Here is a 21749-nt window from a genome sequence, read left to right on the forward strand (position 1 = left end):
CGTAATCTCTTTTCTAAATAAATTTATTTTTAAGAATAGTAGAAATAGCTTTAGATAATCGTTATAAAGCGTAATTAAATATCTAATAATATATTATCATTTAAAATCGCTATTCTCGAATTTAGTTTAAAACTATATAATTTTAATAAAGAAATATAGTAAATATAAGATAAAAGAAAGTATATAAGAATAATAATAATATAATTCTCGTTAGTAAAGTTTTATCGAATTAAATAAGAATATAGAGTAATAGATTTAGTATAATTAAATTATAATTTTTAATATTAGCCGTTTTACGTAATTTATAAATATTAATAATTATTTATTATAGTAGTAGATAATAGAATATCTCGAAAATCTTAAATTTTATATTTATATAGACTAATTAAATATTTATATTTAAATCTTAGTAAATATAATTTAAATATAATAATTAATTAGATATAATACTTAGTTAATAAGTAATTAAATGATAATAAGAAATATAATAATTTTTAGTAGTATATAAAACTCGATATAGAAGATCTTCGTCGTTTAAAAGCTACGTCTTATCTTATTAATTAGATTTTAATAAAGTTATCTTATAGAATTATAATTTAAGTAAAATATAATTTAATAATTCTTACGTAAATTAAAAGCGTTTAATTATAAATCTAAGTTAATAATTCTATTAAATTTAAAGCGAGAGAATAAATTAATTAAAGTATTCTATTTAGTAGAAATTTAAACTATATTATAAATAATATTAAATTAAGTAAATAGTATAATTATTTATCTAAATAATATTATAGTTAACTTATATATAAAATTATTGTTATTACTTTTAATAATAATAATATTATTATAATAGAGTATAAGATATAATTAATTTAAGTTAGATAACTATTTATAAATAGCTATAAAGTAATAAATATCTCTTTAAATTAAATATTTCTCTTATAATAGTAAATAGCGAAGTATATATTAAATGTATTATCTAATTCAAAATAAATAACGATATTCTTAAGAATATACCCTCTTATTTTATACTTATTAAAAGTATTTATTTATATAATATAATAATAGTATATAATTATAAGACGAAGTAATTATATTATATTTTATTTAAATAGAAAAATATTTTATTAGCGAAGATCTACTACGATCGCGGCGAATCTATAATTATTTCAACTATCTATTTAAGTATATCTCTCTTAATACCCGATTTTTTAAGAATATTAAGAAGTCGTTCTAGTTATACTTTAAGATTTATTAGAATAATTATTACTCGATAAAGAATCCCGCTATTAATTTATTTTAATATACTAGAAAATTATAAGTAGACTTTATATAATAAGATAATAATTAATTTAATATAAAAGTAGTATTAGATTTATTCTTTAATAACGTAGCGAGTATATCTAAGGCCGTTAATATATATAATAAATAATTACTCGATAATCTACTTATAAATAAGATTTTATTAAAAGAAAGAAGAGAGTTAAATTAGAAGTTAGATGATATAAATAATAATAATAATATAGAAGATTTCTATTTAGATATATATAATAAATAGACGTTATTTTTAAATAAATAAGCTTTATCTAAAGTTTACTTCGAAGTTTATAAAATACGCTATAACCTTATTTTTTAACTATTAATATTTAATCGCTTAAATCTTTACTAATTAATAGTAATACTTTAAAAGATTTATTAAGTATATATCTCTTATTAATATATCTAAAAACTACTTTCAAAGCTATATTACGCTATTATTAAATCTTACTATCGCCGTTTAAACTCTCTAATAATTTCTTATATATAGTAATCTATAGAGAAAGATATTTAAAACTTATTAGAAGTCTTTACGATATCGATTTAGGATTTAATATTTATAACTTAAGAGTACTCGAACTAATCAAATTATATTATTTAACGATTTCTTCTTTATCTAGAAATATAATCTTAAGTAGTTATTAGATAATAAACTATCTATCTAATTATTATTTATTTAATTCTTTATCGATATTCTTTAAAATTAAAGCTCTATAATATTATAATATTATATTAATAATAAGAATTATAGCGTATCTAAAAAAGGTAATATCGCTATTATCGTCGCTATCGAAGAATCTCGCTAGAAGATTTCTTCTTCGCCCGTATTTAAAAATATAAATTATTAAATAACTTTATAATTACTTAATTAAAAGGGTAGCGAATTTTAATATACTTAAAAGAATAGTATTTAAAGTATTAATAGTCTTTATAATAGTTTAAATAATTAATAAATAAGTATAGTAGATCTTTATAAAGAAACGATATTAGGATTTCGCTATAGTTAAATTCTTATTTTCTATCTTTATATTAATATCCCCCTATATTAATTCTAATCTTAAAATATTATTATTCTAGCTATATTTAAGCTATTTATCTAACTTCTAAAGCTCTTAATATATAGCGCCCTTATCTTTTTTTTTATTAATTCTTTATTTATTTATTAAAATATTAATTAATAAAGATCTACTCCTTTTTTTTTAACAATTAATATAATTCTAATTAAAGAATCTTTTCTCTTTTAAAAAATATTTAGCTTCTTTATAGCTAAATTAATCTCGTTTAATCTATTCTCTTATTCTTTTATTTCTCTTATATATATCCTCTTATTTTCTTTTATAACCTTTATCTCCTTTCTTACTAAATTCGCTATCCTCTATTTATATTTATTCTCTCTATCTATAATTCTAATAGCGTATATCTTAATAATCTTAATTTACTCTCTTCTATTTATTATATTAATATTATATTTATTATTAATAATAATAATCCTCTTAGACTAATATCTAATTATTCTATATAATTTATATTTATATTAATCTTTTTAATAAGAATTCTATCTAATATATAAATTTATAAAATCTTTTATAGTAAAAATAAAGTTAGTTTTATTAGTTTATTTCTTTATAATCTTTTTATTTAGAAAGATATTCGCCTCGATAATATTATTAATATTAATTTTATAATATAATTTTATATATTTCGTCTAATTCTATATAAGTAATCTCTTTTATATATTATTTAATCTCGCGAGTAATATATAATAAATAACTCTTTCTTTAGATTATACGACTAAAGTTTTTATAAAAATAATATTTTTATAATAATTATAGTACTCGATAGAATAAATCGTTATTATTAATTTAATCTCGTCGAAATACTCTAAAAAGATCTCTCGAATATATTTAGATTAAGATTAATTAATAATAATATATTATTCTCTTAGTATTCTTATAAGTTATTTAATATTTATTTTTATTCGTTTATTAAAGAGGTAGCTAAGTCTATAAGTAGTAGATTAATTAAATCTTTATCGATAAATTAAATAAAATTATTATATATATTTAATATATAAGCTATATAGCTAGCTCGCTATTATATACTTAATAAAGAATAAATACTTTTAAATAATAATTATTATACGATAAGATATATATTTAAATTATTAATATTTATTTTAAAAGCGTTAATAATAATAAGGAATCGAACTCTAAAGATTAATATCTTAAATTTAATAGCTATAATTTTTAGTTTCTCTTTATTTATTTCGCTATTATAAATCTAAAAGAGTCTTTTTACCTCTCTTACTATTTAATCTATATTTATATACTATTAAATTAACTAATTAATAATCTTATAATTAAGATAAATAGTATTAGTATAAATAATAATCTTATTAAATATATAAATCGATCTTTATATTAAGAAACGAAGATTCTTAAAAGAATTCTTCGATTTTTATAGAGTCTTAATATTAAATATAATATTTTTATAATTAATAGAAGTCTTTATAATCTCGATAAATCTATTATTTTTAAAATTAATTAGATATCGATAGATATCTAATACTAATAAATATATATATAGAATTCTTTAGCGATATTATATAGATTATTTTTATTATTACTCTTATTATTTAGAATAAAAGCTTTAATATTAAATAGTATATTAATCTTTCTTTATTAATTCAGCTATAGTATATTAAGTAAATAAATAATTATCGCTATATTATTTAATTTTAATAGAGATAGAGAGTAAAAGATAAGACTCTTTTTAAAGTCTATTCTTATTATTAAAATAACGTTTTTATCGTTAAATAAATAGTAAATCGTTTATATCTATTTTAATTTAAGTCTATTTTTAACCTCGCTTAAATTTATATATTATTATTAATTCTATAACTTAATTAAAGTATAATATTATTAAATATTTATATTATCTAGATATTTCGAGATATCGATAATCTTATAACTAGTCGCTATCGTTATATTAGAAATAGAATATTAAATATTAAATTTAAAAGTAGTATAAAAGAAGATATTAATATTATTAATAGTATATAAAATACTATTAAAGTTACGATAATTACTCTACTTCTCTATACTTTCGCGATATCTAGAATATCGCCTTAATAAGAGCGAGAAAAAGCTTAACCCGCTATTCGTTTTTTAAAATTTTATAAAATCGCTAAAGTAATATCCGCCTTACTTTTATACGCGGGGAATTAAATATATAAATTTTTAAATTTCTTTCAATTCGAATTATTAAAAGTTTTTAGACTTCGCTATTATATAGAGAAAGAATATTATTATAAGATATAGAGAGATTAATATCTAAAGTTTAAAGATATTTTATTATTATTATTATAAAGAAAGTTAAGAATCTAAACATTTCTAATATATTTTATATTTATATAAGCTTATTCTAGATACGTTAATTATATTAATATTATTTAAAATATATATATTATAATTTCTTTAACTTCTAAATAAAGCGTATTTAAGTTAATATATATTTTTATAGAGAAAATATTTTAAATACTTAATTTTCTAATTAAGAATAATATAATAAATCTACTTAAGTAATTTCTTAATTTAATTTATTATATAATCTTTTAATAGTATTAAAGATAATATACTATTATTAAAAATTTTCTAATAAAGATTAATTAATTAAAAGTAAGTATTATAAGCGTTAGCGAAGATCGCGATTTTAAATTAATTTATATAATAATAAGCTATTTAATTATAATAAAAGACTTAAATACTTAATTAACGATCTCGATAAATCTATTCCCTCGCGATTAACTTTAAAGAATTATATAATAATTATAAAAAAATTATTAAAAGTCGCGAATTTCGTATTTCGATTAATTATTACGAGTATCTTATATAAAATAACGATTAATATAGCGATTTTATAGTTTTCTACTTAGACTCTAGAGAGAATATATATTATAATAAGCTTACGATATAATTAACTCTTAAAGTAAGAAACGAGTATAGAACTAATTATAGAATATCTCGCTAAGCGACTCTAAATTACTAAGACTAATTAATATAGTATATTACTATAATAACGTTATAAGAGAAGAATCTACTACGACGATCATACTCAATTAGATCTCTATAGAAGGAATATCGAACGATATATATTTAAACGAATTGAAACCGTCCGATGTCTTGCTCTGACAGCTATTTTATTATTCGAAAGATTTTACTGCGGTAGAAGATAATGTGGAATTTACACCACTAATTAGCATATTATCTTTATTTCTTTTTAGTATTTCGATACTTCTTACTATAAGAATATGATCTTTCTCTATTTTTTATAGATAATTATTATGAATTAATTCTTTACACTCGATATACCTTTCTAATTAAATCTTAGCGCGCCTCTCTTCGTATATATATATTTATATATAGGTCAAAAACGCATAGTAAGCGATTAGAGTTTGATTTGACTTAGGGCTAGGGCTAAAATTCGATTTAACTTAGAAAAATTCAACTTCATGAATTTAATTCATAGGCCTTTACTTGTACGTTATTAATATATAAAATAACTTTTTTATTTTCTATTAAATTTTAAAGATTTTTTTTTAAAATTATAGAACGAAATATAAGCTTTTAGATAAAAAAAGAATTTCTAAATTTAGTCTTATAATTATTAAAGCGCAAGGAATTCAAATATCGCTTATTAAAGTTCGCTTATTAAAGATCGCTTATTAAATTTACTCGATAGCCTTAATTTAAAAAAAATTATAAATATAATTTATAAGCCTTTACTCGTATATTATAATACTATAATTATTTATTAAATTAGAAGATAAGAGAGTATATAAAAATATATAGATTAGATATTAATATAAAATATTAAATCTCTTATTACTTCGAGACTCTATTAAGATATCTTTAATTTTAAATTCATTTATTAAGTTATTTATATTATTCTTCTAAGCGATAATAATTTTATCTAAAATAGAATATTTATGAATATATGAATTATAATATCGTAGATTCTTATAAAATAATTTATAATTTTATATATTTAAATTAGTCTTTAGTTTTTTAAATATCGATTTAAGAATAATTATATATAAATTAATACTTTTAAGAATTATAGCTATTTTATAATAAAGCGTTTAATTAATATAATTATAATAGTTATATCTAATAAAATCAATTTAGAATATATAATAAAGAGAAAGTTATATCGTATTATAAACTAATTTTAAATATTATTTATAATATAAATTTAATTAAATATCGATTTTTTACTCTCTAGAGACGTTAAAGTAAATATATAAATAATAATTACTCTCTAGATTTTATATATATATAAAATAATTAAATAATTAATACTAATTTATTATATTAAACGCTATAGCGACGAAATTCTTTATAATTATTAATAAGATTTAAGATCTCTAGCGTTAAAGAGTAGAGAATTTAATTAATAATATACTCTTTAAGATTAATTAAATTATTTATACTTATTTTAATATCTTTATAATCTTATTTTATATTATTTATATTATTTATTTTAAATATATTAATTTTAGTCTTTTCGCTATCGTAGTACTATTTAATTATTTTATCTTTTTATAATATTATATTATAGCGATTATAATTTAATTTATAAGATTTAAATTTTATTATTTAAATTTTATTATTTAAATTTTATTATTTAATTTTATTATATAAATTTTATAATATATAAATAACGCGTAATATAACTAATAAGTTTTATTAAAGATTAAATAAAATTTATATAAGAGTTAAAAGAATATAAGTTATCGAAAGAATTATTATTAAAAAAGTCTATTAATAGATTTTATAATAGAGGATCTTCGATAACGTCTTTCTCTCGTTTAAAAGCTTCTTTTTAATGATATTTAAAATTTAATACGTGTTAAGAGACTTTATAATAGAGTAATAGAGAATAGATAAAGAAGAAAAATGCGTTTTAAAAGATAGTATCGCTAAAATAAAAGATAATATCGTTAGTTTAAGAGAAGTATATAAAAAAAAAGCTAGAAATTTATTTAAGCTCTTTTTAAGAGTTTTTTAATAAATTTATAAATAATAGTAAATAATTATTAAACTCGCTTACGATCTCGATTACTAATAATAATAAATTCGTTTAGAAATAATTTAAGAGCGTTAATAGAGATTATAAAAGGCGAGTAAAAGAAATAAATATATCTAAAGAATTTAATAATATTTCTATAAGAAATATTAAATATATATATATTTATATTAATAAATTAATAGAGTAATAGAAGAAGAATAATTATATAAATAGATAAAAGAGTTATTATTTAATTTTAAATATATTTAATATAACTACGATATTTAAATATTAATTTAATTTATTAATAGTAAACTAATTTTTATAATTTTTATATCGTTAAAAAGTGTAAATTAAGTTTTATAATTTACGAAATTATATAGTAATAATATTTATAGAAAGATAGTTATTTTAGAATATAAAACTTTTATATATAAATTATTAATAATAAAGCTTAAGAGAACTAGCGAGCTAATTTAGTCGATTTAATTAAAGAGCGTAATAACTTTAAATTTATAATTAATTATATATAGAAATTTAAGATTTTATAGCTTAGCTCTATCTTATTCTATTATATATATTAATATTCTTAATAAAGTTAATAAGTCTTTAATACGCGATATTTAAATTTGTTATCTTTAAATATTTATAAGTTAAATTTAATAATTCTTTTCTTATTTAAAAGCGTAAATTATATTTTATAATCTCTTAAAATAAATTATAAAAAATAAAAAATATCTTTAAATAAATTAGTATATATCTATTTTTTAATTAAAGCTATCGAGTAAACTTTAATAATAATATTTAAATTTCTTATTTATTAATAATTATAAGATTTAATTTTAAAATCTTTAAATCGTTAAAAAGTGTAAAATACGTATTATAATTTAAAGAAATTTAATTTTAAATAGAAATATAAAACTTATTCTATTAATAAATAATATATGTTAATTTTTTAATAAGAGATTTTAAAAGAATTAGTAAGCTAACTTAGTTAATTTAATTAAAAAGTAAAATAATCTTTAATTTATAATTAATTATATATATAAATTTAATTTTTTTTAACTTAATTCTATTTTATTTTTTTATATATATTAATTAATAACTGTTTTAAACTATAAGAAATCTCTTATTATTCTTATCTTTTTAAATAATAAATATCTTATATAATGTAAATCTTCTAGCTAACCATTCTTTTAAATTAAGATTTAATTTCTAAAACTTAGATTAATTCTTAATATCTAGATACGCTATATAATAAAGCGAGATAAGACGAGATTTTAAACACTTAATATTATTTCGCTTCGAGATAAGATTTTAACGAAGTAGAGTTAGATCTAGATAATATTCTTTTATTAAATAATAAAGATATTCTATTATTCTTATTAAGCGTTTAATTATATTAGCTTAAAGCTATTACTCTTATAATATTTTTATAATATTTCTATAGCGCTTTTATAACGTTTCTTTAAATCTAATCTAATATATCTTATTATATTACTAAATATCTATATCTTAGACTTTAATTTAAACTATAATATTATATTATATACTCGATTTTATTATAGTTCTTAATATATAATATTAAAATTTAGAGAAGTCGCTTATAAATACTAAGAACTAGTTAAGATAGCGAGATATATCTTAAAATCTCGTCGAGATTTTCTTCTTTATTACGTAGCGGGTTAAGATTTATAGCGTGAAATTTTTAGAAATTCGATAAAGCTATAAAGGTTTTATAGTAATTAAGAAATTACTTTTAAATAAGATCGATCTAGCGTCTAACTTATCGATATTAATATTATAATTAATAGTTTATTTTATATTCGATATAATATTATTCTCGATATAAGAATATTTATAATTTTTAATAGATTTAAATTTTAAAAAAGATTTTCTTACTTATTAACGTTTTTTTCTCTACTTTTATTCTTAGATTATAGTCTTTTAATTCTTTTTAAAAATAGTTCTAGTTCTTTAATAATTTCGATAACTATCTCTCTTCTTATATTTATCTCTCTCTTTTTTTAAAGAATAAATATACTTAGATAGATTCGATAATATTACTTATATCGTATATATTATATATAGCGATTAAGAAGATATAAAAAATTTAAACTTAGAATTTTATAACTTTTACTTCTTTTCTTTAAAAATCTATATCTTAATAATCGATTTATAGAATCTTATAATTCTTAAAGCTCTATAACGAGGCTAGTCTATTTTATACGAGATTACTTTAAAATACGATAATTTATATATAAAATATCGAGTGAGATTAGAGATATCTTATATCTTTTAAGATAATATCTCGAAAATTACTTAAATTCCATATTAAATATTATATCTTTTTGACTATTAACTATATATATCTAAAAATCTAATATAAAATACGCTCTACTATATTCGCTTATCTATCTTTAAATAAATTTACTTCGAGTTATAATAATCGTAGAGATTATTATTATTATAGTATTAGATATACTTAAATATAATTTAAATATAAGATTATAGATTACTTTTTATAACGTATATTTAATAGTCTTTACTATTTATTTCTATTTAAAATATTCTATAATAAATAAAATACTAGTACTTATATTTATAGATTACGTTAAATATCTTATCGCTTTCGAGATTTATAATATAAAATAGAGTAGACTTTAACGTATAATTACGCGTATTTACATTTATCTAATAATCTAAATATCTACTTCGATTAAACTTTTATAAATAAGTTATATAAAGAGAAAAATAATTATAAATAGATTTTATAATAAGAAAGATAATTATTTATAGAGGAGTTTATAGTTCTTTTAATATTAAGAACTTCGTTTTTACTAGTAATTAACTTTTTACTTATATTTTAATCTTAATTATAATCTATTTTAGTAAACGTAGAAGAGTTTTAATATAAATAATCTAATATTAACTATCTTATCTTCTTTTTCTCTTTTTTCTATTATTAATATTATTAAGTAACTTACTTATAAAAGAGATAGAGATCGATAAAAAAATTCATTTAATCGTTAAGATATTTTGAATATCTCTAAATTAGATATATTCTCTAAAATTAAGAAATCTCTTTACTTAACTATTTATAGATCGAATTATTTTCTCTCTAGCTTTATCGAATATAAAAAACTTTATAATTTTTAAATATATCTTTTATAATAGTCTTTTTAATATAGTAGTAAAAGTTTATACTAATAATAATATTTTATCTATTATACTTATTCTATTTATCTTTAATATAATAATCTCTAAATTTAAAATCTAGTTAAGAAGCTCTATCTATATTTAACACTTCGCTTAAAATAATTTTCTAATAACTTTTTAGATATAACTATTATTACGATATTATATTATTTATAAATTTCTTTATCTTAGCGAAGATATACTATTAAGCTACTTCGATTAATATAATTATTTTACTATTTTACTTTATTAACTACTTATATTTCTAGAGATTAATATTAATTATATCTTTATAGCTTTTTAATTATATACTAAGTAAGAGTTTAAAAAACTCGAGATAAAAGATAATATAAAAGAAGCTTAATATTTATATTATTACGCGATAAGTTTTAATATAAATAAAGATCGAGATTTACTTAGATAATTCGTATTCTTATTATAAATAAATACTATAATCTCGGATTTTAGACGATATTAAGCTTCTTTAAAACTTCGAAAAGATAAATATAATAAAGGTATTAAAAGATATCGTAATATAGAGTAGATTTTCAAGCATATATCTCTTCTAATATTTAAAGATTATAAGATTAACGGCGAATAATATAGAGATTATATTCTATTAAATCGTCTATATATATACGTCGAGAAAGTTATAAAAAGAAATTCTAGTAAAAATATATAAGTAATTAAGAATAATACTTCTATTTATATTAAAGTAGCTAGACTATATTAAGAAGAACGAGAACGACGTAATATTAAGAAGGTGAATTAAACTTCTAACTTATCGAATCTATACTAGATTAAGTTATTATAGAACCTCTTAAAGAACGATTTATAGTTACGATAGCGGAAAATTAAGAATATAAGTAAGGCTTTTAAAGATAAGATTAGAGAGGAGCTGGAATAAGAGTAAAACTTCTCTATAAATCGACGTTATAATAAGTAAGTTATAGCCCGCTAACGAGGTAAATTAAAGCTCTACTATAAGCTAAAAGATAGTAATAAGTTTAGAGAATAAATATCTCTCTTCTAAAGTATCTTTTACTAGTATTCTTCTATTTAAAATTCTTTATAGTTATAATACGCCTAGTTATAATAGTCTTCTTATACTCTAGACGACGTTCTAGTAAATTCTTCTCTTATTCACGATTTATCTAGTTTAGAAAGACTATTCTATTAAGTATTATAATATCGAAAAGGGAGATTTAAGAGATATCGATCTAACGAAGAGTAAATATAATATTATTATCTATTTAAGAGCGGCGATAATTAATTAAGAAGTTATTTAAGATCTCTAACTAATTAATTAGATAGTAGTAAAGCTAATATAGTTACTTATATATAAATATAACTATTTCTATTACTATTATCTCGATATTCGAATATTTAATAAGAGAAAGTAGCTTTCTTCTTTATTATTTTAGTATAATTTTACGAGAAATTAGATAGTTTAATTAGTGGGTTCTCCCGCCGCTACTAAGCGAGAGAACTTACTTCTAAAATCCACGAGTACGTTCGAGTGCTAATATTTCGTATTCGTATTTTTTTCGAAATCTCTTCAAACGTACTTGATGTACGTTCGGGTACTGATATTTCGTATTCGTATTTTTCTTCGAAATCTCTTCAAACGTACTTGATGTACGTTCGGGGTGCTGATATTTCGTATTCGTATTTTTATTCGAAATCTCTTCAAACGTACTTGATGTACGTTCGGGTGGTGATATTTCGTATTCGTATTTTTCTTAGATTTTTTTGAATCCTCTTCAAACGTACTTGATGTACGTTCGGATGGTGATATTTCGTATTCGTATTTTTCTTCGAAATCTCTTCAAACGTACTTGATGTACGTTCGGGTACTGATATTTCGTATTCGTATTTTTCTTCGAAATCTCTTTAAACGTACTTAATGTACGTTCGAATTCTAATATTTTATATTCGTATTATTAATAATTTTTTTTTTCGAAATCTCTTTAATCGTATTTAATATATATTCTAATTCTAATATACGTATTATTAATAATTTTCTTCTTTCGAAATCTCTTTAAATATACTTAATATACGTTCTAGTTCTAATATTCATATTATTAACAATTTTTTTCTTAAATTATAGACCGTAACTTACGCTTTCTAAATATAAAAAAATCTTAAAATTTAATCTTATAATTATCTAAAGATAAGATATTTAAATATCGCTTATTAAAGATTATTTATTAAATTTACTCGATAGCTCTAATTAAAAAAATAGATTATAAATTTAATTTATAGATTTACTCGTTATAGAATAAAAGAGTTAAAAGAGTAGCGAAGAGAGAGTTAATTAATTAGATATTTAGCGTTTATTTATAAGATTAAGATTTTAATAATAGTAGAATTCTAGAATAATTAAAAAATAATAAAATAATAAATAGATAATTACGCTTCGTAATTATTAATAAAAAAATTATTTAAAAAGAAAGAATATAGAAGAAGCGACGAGCTATATATTTCTTTAAGTACTACTTATTTTTAATATTACGATACTAAGTATTAATTAACTAAGTCGTTTTTTCGAATCTCGAATTTTATTTAAATAGACTTAGATTTAATTAGTATTTAAATATATAATCTTTAAGTTAATTTCGCTTTAGTTAGAGAGCTTATAAGCGTTAATTAAAAAGCTTACTTTCTTATTACTTAAAAGTATAAATTATAAATTATAAATTAAAAAGAAAATTAAAATATTTTAATAGAAAAAAGAGAATTTATACTAATAATAAGTTTTTTAAAAAGTTAATTAACTTTAAATTAATTTAAATCTAATTAATTAAAATTATTTTAAATTATTTATTTTTATTTTTATTTTTAAAATTTATAGAGTTTTAATTAATTTTATAATTTTTTAGCGAGAGAGATTAATATTTTTAAATTAAGAATAAAATACGCTATATAATAAGATAAGAAATCTTAATAAGATTTTAGAAAGGGGTTAAGGTAGAGATAAGATTTTAAATCGAGATTTCGAGTTTTCTTAAAATCTCGACCTCGTCTCGATCTAGAATTACGATTTTAAGATATATTTTAATAATTTTAGTAAATTTTATATATCTTAAAATAGAATATAGAATATAATATTATAATTTAAATTAGAGTATAAGATAAAGATAATTAAAAAGATAATTAGAAGATATATAAGATTATATTTATAAGAGTATTATAGAAAATTTATAAAGATAATAGTTTTAAGCTAATTTAATTAATAGATTTAATAAAAATAATAATCTTAAACTAATCTAATTAATAGACTTAACGAAAATTTTAGAAATATTTTATTATCTCGATAAAATAACTTTATCTTAATCTTATCTTATTTTATTAAAATCTCGACTTAAAGCGAAGTAATATTAAATATTTAAAATCTCGCTTTATTTTATCTCGTTAAAAAGCGTAGAATAAAGCGAAATAGTTTTAAAATTTATTATAATTATTATTACTTAATTATTTAAATTTATATTAAAAGATATTCTTAATAAAGTAGATAAGTTTTTAATAAGTAATATTTAAATTTCTTATCTTTAAATACTTATAAGACTAAATTTAAAAAGTTTACTTTTTATTTAAAAGCTTAAATTACGCTCTATATTTTTAAAAAAAAAATTAAAAACTTTAATAGAAAAAGAGAAAGTTATATTTATAACTAGTTTTTAAGAAGTTAATTAATTTTAAATTAATTTAGATTTAATTAATAAGAGTTTAATTTTATTATCTATTATATTTTTTTTATATTACTTTATTTAATTTTTATTAACTTTACGATTCTTACGATTTTATAATAAAAGAGATTTATAAATTCGAACTTAGAACGAAGTGAGATAATTTTAAATTTTATTAAATTTATTATTACTCGACTATCTCTATTTATATTAAAGAATATTCTTAATAGAGTAGATAAGCTTTCAATTAGTTATATTTAAACTCTTTATCTTAAAATATTTATAAAACTAAATTTACTATTTTATATTTTATTTAGAAGCCTAAATAATATTCTATAATTTAGAAAAATAATATTAAAACCTTAATAAATAATAAAAGAGTTATTTTAAAATTAAATAATATATATCTACTCTTTAATTAAGACTATTAACTATCGAGTAAATTTAACTAGCGAACTTTAATAAGTAATATTTAAATTCTATATTTTTAAAAACTTATATAATTAAGTTTTATAGTTTTTTTAATATTAAAAACTATAAACTATAAGTTATAATTTAAAAAATAAATTTAAAAAATTTAATAGAGATAAATAAAGTTATTAAAGAGTTAAAAGTAGAGTAAAAGATTTTAATAATTATAAATATTAATTTATTAACTCGAGATATATTTTTAAAAAGCGTAAACTTAATAAATTTATAATTAATTATATATATAAATTTAAGATTTAATAGCTTAGCTTTATTTTATTTTTTTATATATTTTAATAACTTAATTATAAAGCTTTATTTAAATCTTTACTATTAATTAATTAATATTTAGATTATATTAACTAAGCTAGATAAGCTTCTTATATTTATAATACGCTTAGAGAATAATAAGAAAAAGTAATATTCTTCTAGATAATATAAAGTAAATAATATTTCTACTTTATAAAAAGGTTAAGATTAAGAAAATTAAAATTCTAAATATAACGAATTATAGTTATTACGAAGATAAAATAATTTTAATTTAAAAAATAGATAGACTTAAGATTATAAATTTAAGAATAAATTTATAAATAATAAATTTTATTTAAATACTATAAACTATTATAATTATAGAGAAAAAGCTTATTATATTAATATCTATATTAAATTAAAAAAATAGAAAATAAATAGAATTAATAGAATATTAATTAATTTAATTAATAATTATAAGCTTTATATAATTACCTCGATAAGAGAAAAAAAGTTTCTATTAATAACTTTATAACGACGAGAATAAAAATAAAAATAGTATTTATTTTATCGTTAATCTATAGAAATAAAGTACTTTTAAATATTTAAGCTAATTTATAAATTTCTATCGAAACTTATTTTAATAATAGTATAGAGGTAAATCTATTAAGTTAATATTTTATAATTAAGTAAAATCTAATTAAAATTAATAATTTCTTATTAAAATCTATATAAGTAAATAGAATATAAATTTATTACTATAATATCTATTTAATTATCTATCGCTTATAAAATAGTTAAGAATATTTTTTCTATACTATTAATAAGAAAGATCTCTTAATAATTTAAAATCTTTCTATTTTAATTAATAAGCTAATAAAGATAAATATAAAAGATAAAACTAATACTTTAATATCGAAAAATAATTACTTAAGATTCTAGCGCTTTAATAATTTATAAATATTTTTAAAGAGTATAAGACTATTTAAATATTAGTTATAGTCGAAATAAAGGTTATAAATAAGAAATATAAAATTAATATAATTAAAATATAAAGTATTTATATAAATAGCGTAAATGTTAATTTTAAATTTTCTAAAAAGTTATAAGAATATAAAAATATATTCTTAACTTAGAAAGTAGATTAATTATTATTATATAAAGATTATAATTATATTATCGAAATTATAGCGAACTTATTATTTAATTTATTATATAATTTATTTAATATAAAGTTATAATATTAAGAATAGATTTTAATAAAGTCTTAGCGAAGAGTTAAATTTAATAATTTACGAGTCTAATATAAGCTCTAATTCTATTTATTTACTAAAAAAATTTATATTTATATATTAATTATCGTAAACTAAATATAATTATTATTAATAATCGATATCTATTAATTATTTATTCGTAATTAGCGAGATACTTAATCGTTTAAATCTCTTTAAATAATATATAAAATTCGATTTAAAGAATACTTATTATTATTTATAATTTTATAAATATAATAAGTAAAAGATAGTATTTTCTATATAATATAAGTACTTTAAATATCTAATAATATTTTTTAACTTAATTAATATCTTTATAATCTTTTAAGCTTATATTTACTAGTCGAAAAGATATAATATAATATAGAATATTAATCTATTATACTATACTCTAATATAATAAAGATTATTAAGATTTATATAATCTTATATCTAATATAATATGAAATCTTAATGAAATATCTTACGATATAGTATATCTATAATATTATATTATAAAATAATATATATATAAGATATTCTTACTAAGATTTCTATATTTAGAAGTATAAGTAGCTATTCTAATTATTATTCTAGCTAATTATAGCTATTACTATTATCTACTATAACTATTATTATTATAACTACTATTATTATAACTACTATTATTCTAACTATTATTATTATAGCTATTACTACTATAACTATCTCTATTATAACTATCTCTATTATAACTATCTCTATTATAATTACTTCTATTATAGCTATTACTACTATAGCTATTACTATTATAACTATTACTATTATAGCTATTATATAATAGTAAGCTATTTTAATAATAAATAGTAATAACTATAATAGTAGTAGCTATAATAGTAATAGCTATTAGAATATTAGATATATAATATATAAAATAAATAAATTAATTCTCTAGAACCTCTTCGAGACTAGGTTCTAAATATAGTATAAAATTAGATAGCTAGAAAATATAATAACTGAAATACGCGAGGGCTATATTTTAATAGTAGATATAATAGTAATAGATATAATAGTAGTAGATATAATAGTAATAGGTATAATAGTAATAGATATTATAGTAATAGATATAATAGTAATAGATATAATAGTAATAGATATTAGTAGTAATAGATATAATAGTAGTAGTTATTAATAGTAATAGCTATAATAGAGATAGAGGTAAATTTTATAAATTTATACTCTATATTATATTTTCATATTTCTTATTAAAAAAATAGAATATAAATTTGTAAGTTATTAGTCTTTAGGTTATGAATTTATAAGTTATTATTTCTTAGAGTATAAAAATATAAGATATTATTAACATATTAGTAGCAGCCCTTACGAGGGCCCTACGGCGTCCCTACGAGGGCTCTATAAGATCTTATTTAGATTCAAATAGAAGTATCTAGCTATTAAGCGTAGATACTCTCGAGATTAAGCTTTTTTAGCTAAGTTGCTAATATAGTATCTCTATACCTATAAATTATTTAGAAGAGTATTTTAAATTATTTTAAATTATCTAGATACTCTAATTATTAATAACTCGAGTTACCGCTAAAGAATTAAATAGAGATATTTATACTTTACGCTGTAGATATCTCTAAAAAGCTTCGTAAAGCCTCTCGAAGAAATAATTTCTAATATTATCCTATTCTATAGATGATAACTTATAAAATTATACCCCTATAAGTAATATCTTATAAAATCATATCTCTATTAATAATATCTTATAAATTTATATCTTATTAAGATATGAAAATATGAGATAGGATATAAATTTATAAGAATTTCATAGTTTAAGATATAAAAATATAATTCGTTTATAGAGATAGTTATAGTAGATAGCTATAGTAGTAGTAGATATAATAGTAGTAGATATAGTAATAGTAGATATTAATAATAGTAGTTATAATAGAGATAGCTATAATAGATAGTTATAATAGTAATAGCTATAGTAGTAATAGCTATTATATCGAATTTATCGAATAAATATATCTAAATATAGAAATTCTAGTCGAGATATTTCATATATATATTATTTCATAGTATAATATTACAGATATACCATATCGTAAGATATCCCGTTAAGATTTCGAATTCATATTAGAAAAATAATATAGTATCCGATTCTATTTATACTATACTCGAGTACGATATAATATTACTTAATATAAAATATTCTATAAAATATTTTATATCTTTTCGACTAGTAAATTTAACTATAGAATATAAATATATTATTTTTATTATTTTTAGATATAGATAATATTATAATAAATAAATATATTATAATATTATTATATATAAAAGACTAAGATAGCGTTAAGCTTAAAAATTCTAAATTTATATATATAATTAATTATAAATTTAAGATTATTACGTCTTTTAATTAGACTATCTAAGTTAGCTCGCTAATTCTCTTAAGCTCTCTTATTAAAAAAATAGATATACGTTATTAACATATAGAATAACTTTTTTATTTTCTATTAAAATTTTAAATTTTTTTTAGATTATAGAACGAAATATGAAGTTTTAGATAAAAAAAGAATTCTTAAATTTAATCTTATAATTATAAGAGCGTAAGTAATTTAAATATCGTTTATTAAAGTTCGCTTAATAGTCTTAATTAAAAAATATATATATATTATTTAATTTTAGAATAACTTTTTTATTTTCTATTAAAATTTTAAGATTTTTTTTTAACTATAGAATAAAATATAGATTTTTAGAAAAAAAAGATTGTAAATTAAATTCTATAATTATTAAAGCGTAAGGAATTCTAATATTACTTAGTAAAGATTACTTATCTATTTAGTCGATAGCTCTAATAAATAAAATAGAATTTTAATTTATAGACCTTTACTAGTAAATATTATAATAATAAAAAGAATTTTTAATAAAAAAAAGGGTAAATAAGAAAAGTATCTAAATGTAATAATATATTATTTAAATATAAACTAAGTTTAAATATTAATTAAAAAGCTAATTAGAAAAAGAGATTAATTTCTTTTTTATTAATATATGTTATAGAGCTATATATAAGCGCTTCTTTTTATATTTTAAATATACTTTAAATATCTATAGCTATATATATATATCTTCTCTTATATTTTATATATTTTAATATTCTTTATATACGCGATATATCTATTAAAGATAATCTTATTAATCTAATTAATTTCTATTTAATCTTATATTTATTAATTATATAAAAAAGTACTTCATTTTAATATTAAAACTTTATTAATTTTTTATTCTTAGATATTAAAATATTTATAGCCTATAAATCATTTACTTACTTTCCTCTCTTCTTTTATTAAAAAGATAAAAAATATTATTTCTTTTTCGAGTTCGTCTCTAACTAACTCGTTATTCTTTTTATAAAATTAAAAATATTAACTTTTAACTAAAAGCGGAGTATATAATATTTTTATAATTTAATACTCGAGTAAAAGATATTATAATATTATTTAAATAAGAGAAAGACGTATTAATAAAAAAGATCTTAAAGTTTAAAAATAATCTTAATATTATAAAAGATATATTTTTTATATTTATATATATAATAGAATAAAATAGAGCTAAGCTTGAAAATCTTAAATTTATATATATAGTTAATTATAAATTTAAATTTACTACGCTCTTTAATTAGATCGACTAACTTATCGCGAATAAATAAATTAATATTCGTAATTATTAAAAAAATAGATATATATTATTAATATATAGAAATAACTTTTTTTAATTTTTTTTTAATTTTTTAAGATTCTTTTTTAAATGATAGAACGAAAAATAAGATTTTAGATAAAAAAAGAATTTCTAAATTTAATCTTATAATTATTAAAACGTAAGGAATTCAAGTATCGATTATCGAAGTTAATTCGTAATTATTAAAAATATAAATATATCTTATTAATATATATAGTCTATCTAAGCTATAACGATATATCGTTTTATAAAAATAATATCGATATAATTAAATTATCGTTAAGTCTAGATTTATATTAATTACTATTAAAATACGTTTAAATCGATATCTACTTTTACGTAAAAGTCTTACGAGCTTTAATCTCTCTCTTATATTAATTTAAATATATAATTAATATAATAGCGCCGTCGTTTTATTATTTCTTATATAATTATAGATATTTTAATAGCTTTAAAGTCTTTAAATTCTTAATATAAGATATCGAAATATTCTCTTTATTAGTCTCGTAAACTCGTTCTTTATAACTATAGATAGCTATAATTAAATTTATAATATTCTTATCTTTATTAACTATATTCTTATTAATAGAATTTAGAAAACGAGCTATATATATTATCGATTTAATCTTTTTCTAAGAAGCTAAGATTTAGATTCGCTTATTTATTTAAGATAATATATTATTATAAATCTTAATATTCTATATAACTTTTTTAATCTAATCTATAGCTCTTATAGTATACTTAATTATAAAATCATATTTAGAATTAAGAACTCGCGCTTTTACTTAGTAATTATATATTATAGTAAATATTATATCTTCTTTCTAGATAACGATCTTTTATTATATAGCTTATAGAATATTTATTAAGATAATTAAGTCTTTATTTATATTATATTTCGAGTATATATAATTTAACTATTTCTTTTTATAATATACTTTCTAGATATAAATAATATCTTAATTTAAAGACTAGTAAATAAATATTATATTAATAAAGAGAAAAATAATAGTAATATTTTATAAACTAGTAGAACGTATCTTAAATAGAAGATTTAGACCTATTTTATAAATTAAAAATCTATCGATAAGTAGAATAATCTTTCTATTCTCGATCTAGTTATCGAATTATAATATATACTTCTTAAAGATTATCTTAGTTATTTATACTATTCTATTAAATCTTTAAATTATAATAAGATTCTTAGCTTTTATATTAGCGTTACTAATAATTATAATATCTTTATCTTTTTAATAAATTACGAGTAAAAGACTATAAATTAAAGTTATAACCATTTTTCTTAATTAGAGCTATCGAGTAAATTTTAATAAGCGATCTTTAATAAGCGATCTTTAATAAGCGATATCTGAATTCTTTATTTTTAAATATCTATAAGACTAAATTTAGTAATTCTTTTTTTATCTAAAAGCGTAAATTACGTTCTATAATTTAAATAAAAAAAATTAAATTTTAATAGAAAATAAAAAAGTTATTCTAAAATTAAATAATGTATACCTATTTTTTAATTAGAGCTGTGGAGCGAACTTTGATAAGCGATATTTGAATTCCTTGCGCTTTAATAATTATAAGACCAAATTTGAAAAAACTTTTATTATTGAAAAGCGCAAATTTAATCTTAAAGTTTTAATAGAAAATAGTAAAGTTATTAAAGGGTGAAAAATAGAGAAATAGATTTTTAATAGTTACGAACGCTAATTTATTTACTCGCGATATCTAATTAAAAAGCGTAGATCTAACGAATTTATAATTAACTATATAT

This window comes from Letharia columbiana, assembly GCF_014066305.1.
Source record: "Letharia columbiana isolate WasteWater2 chromosome Unknown xfSc0000004_s0, whole genome shotgun sequence".
NCBI lineage: Eukaryota > Fungi > Ascomycota > Lecanoromycetes > Lecanorales > Parmeliaceae > Letharia > Letharia columbiana.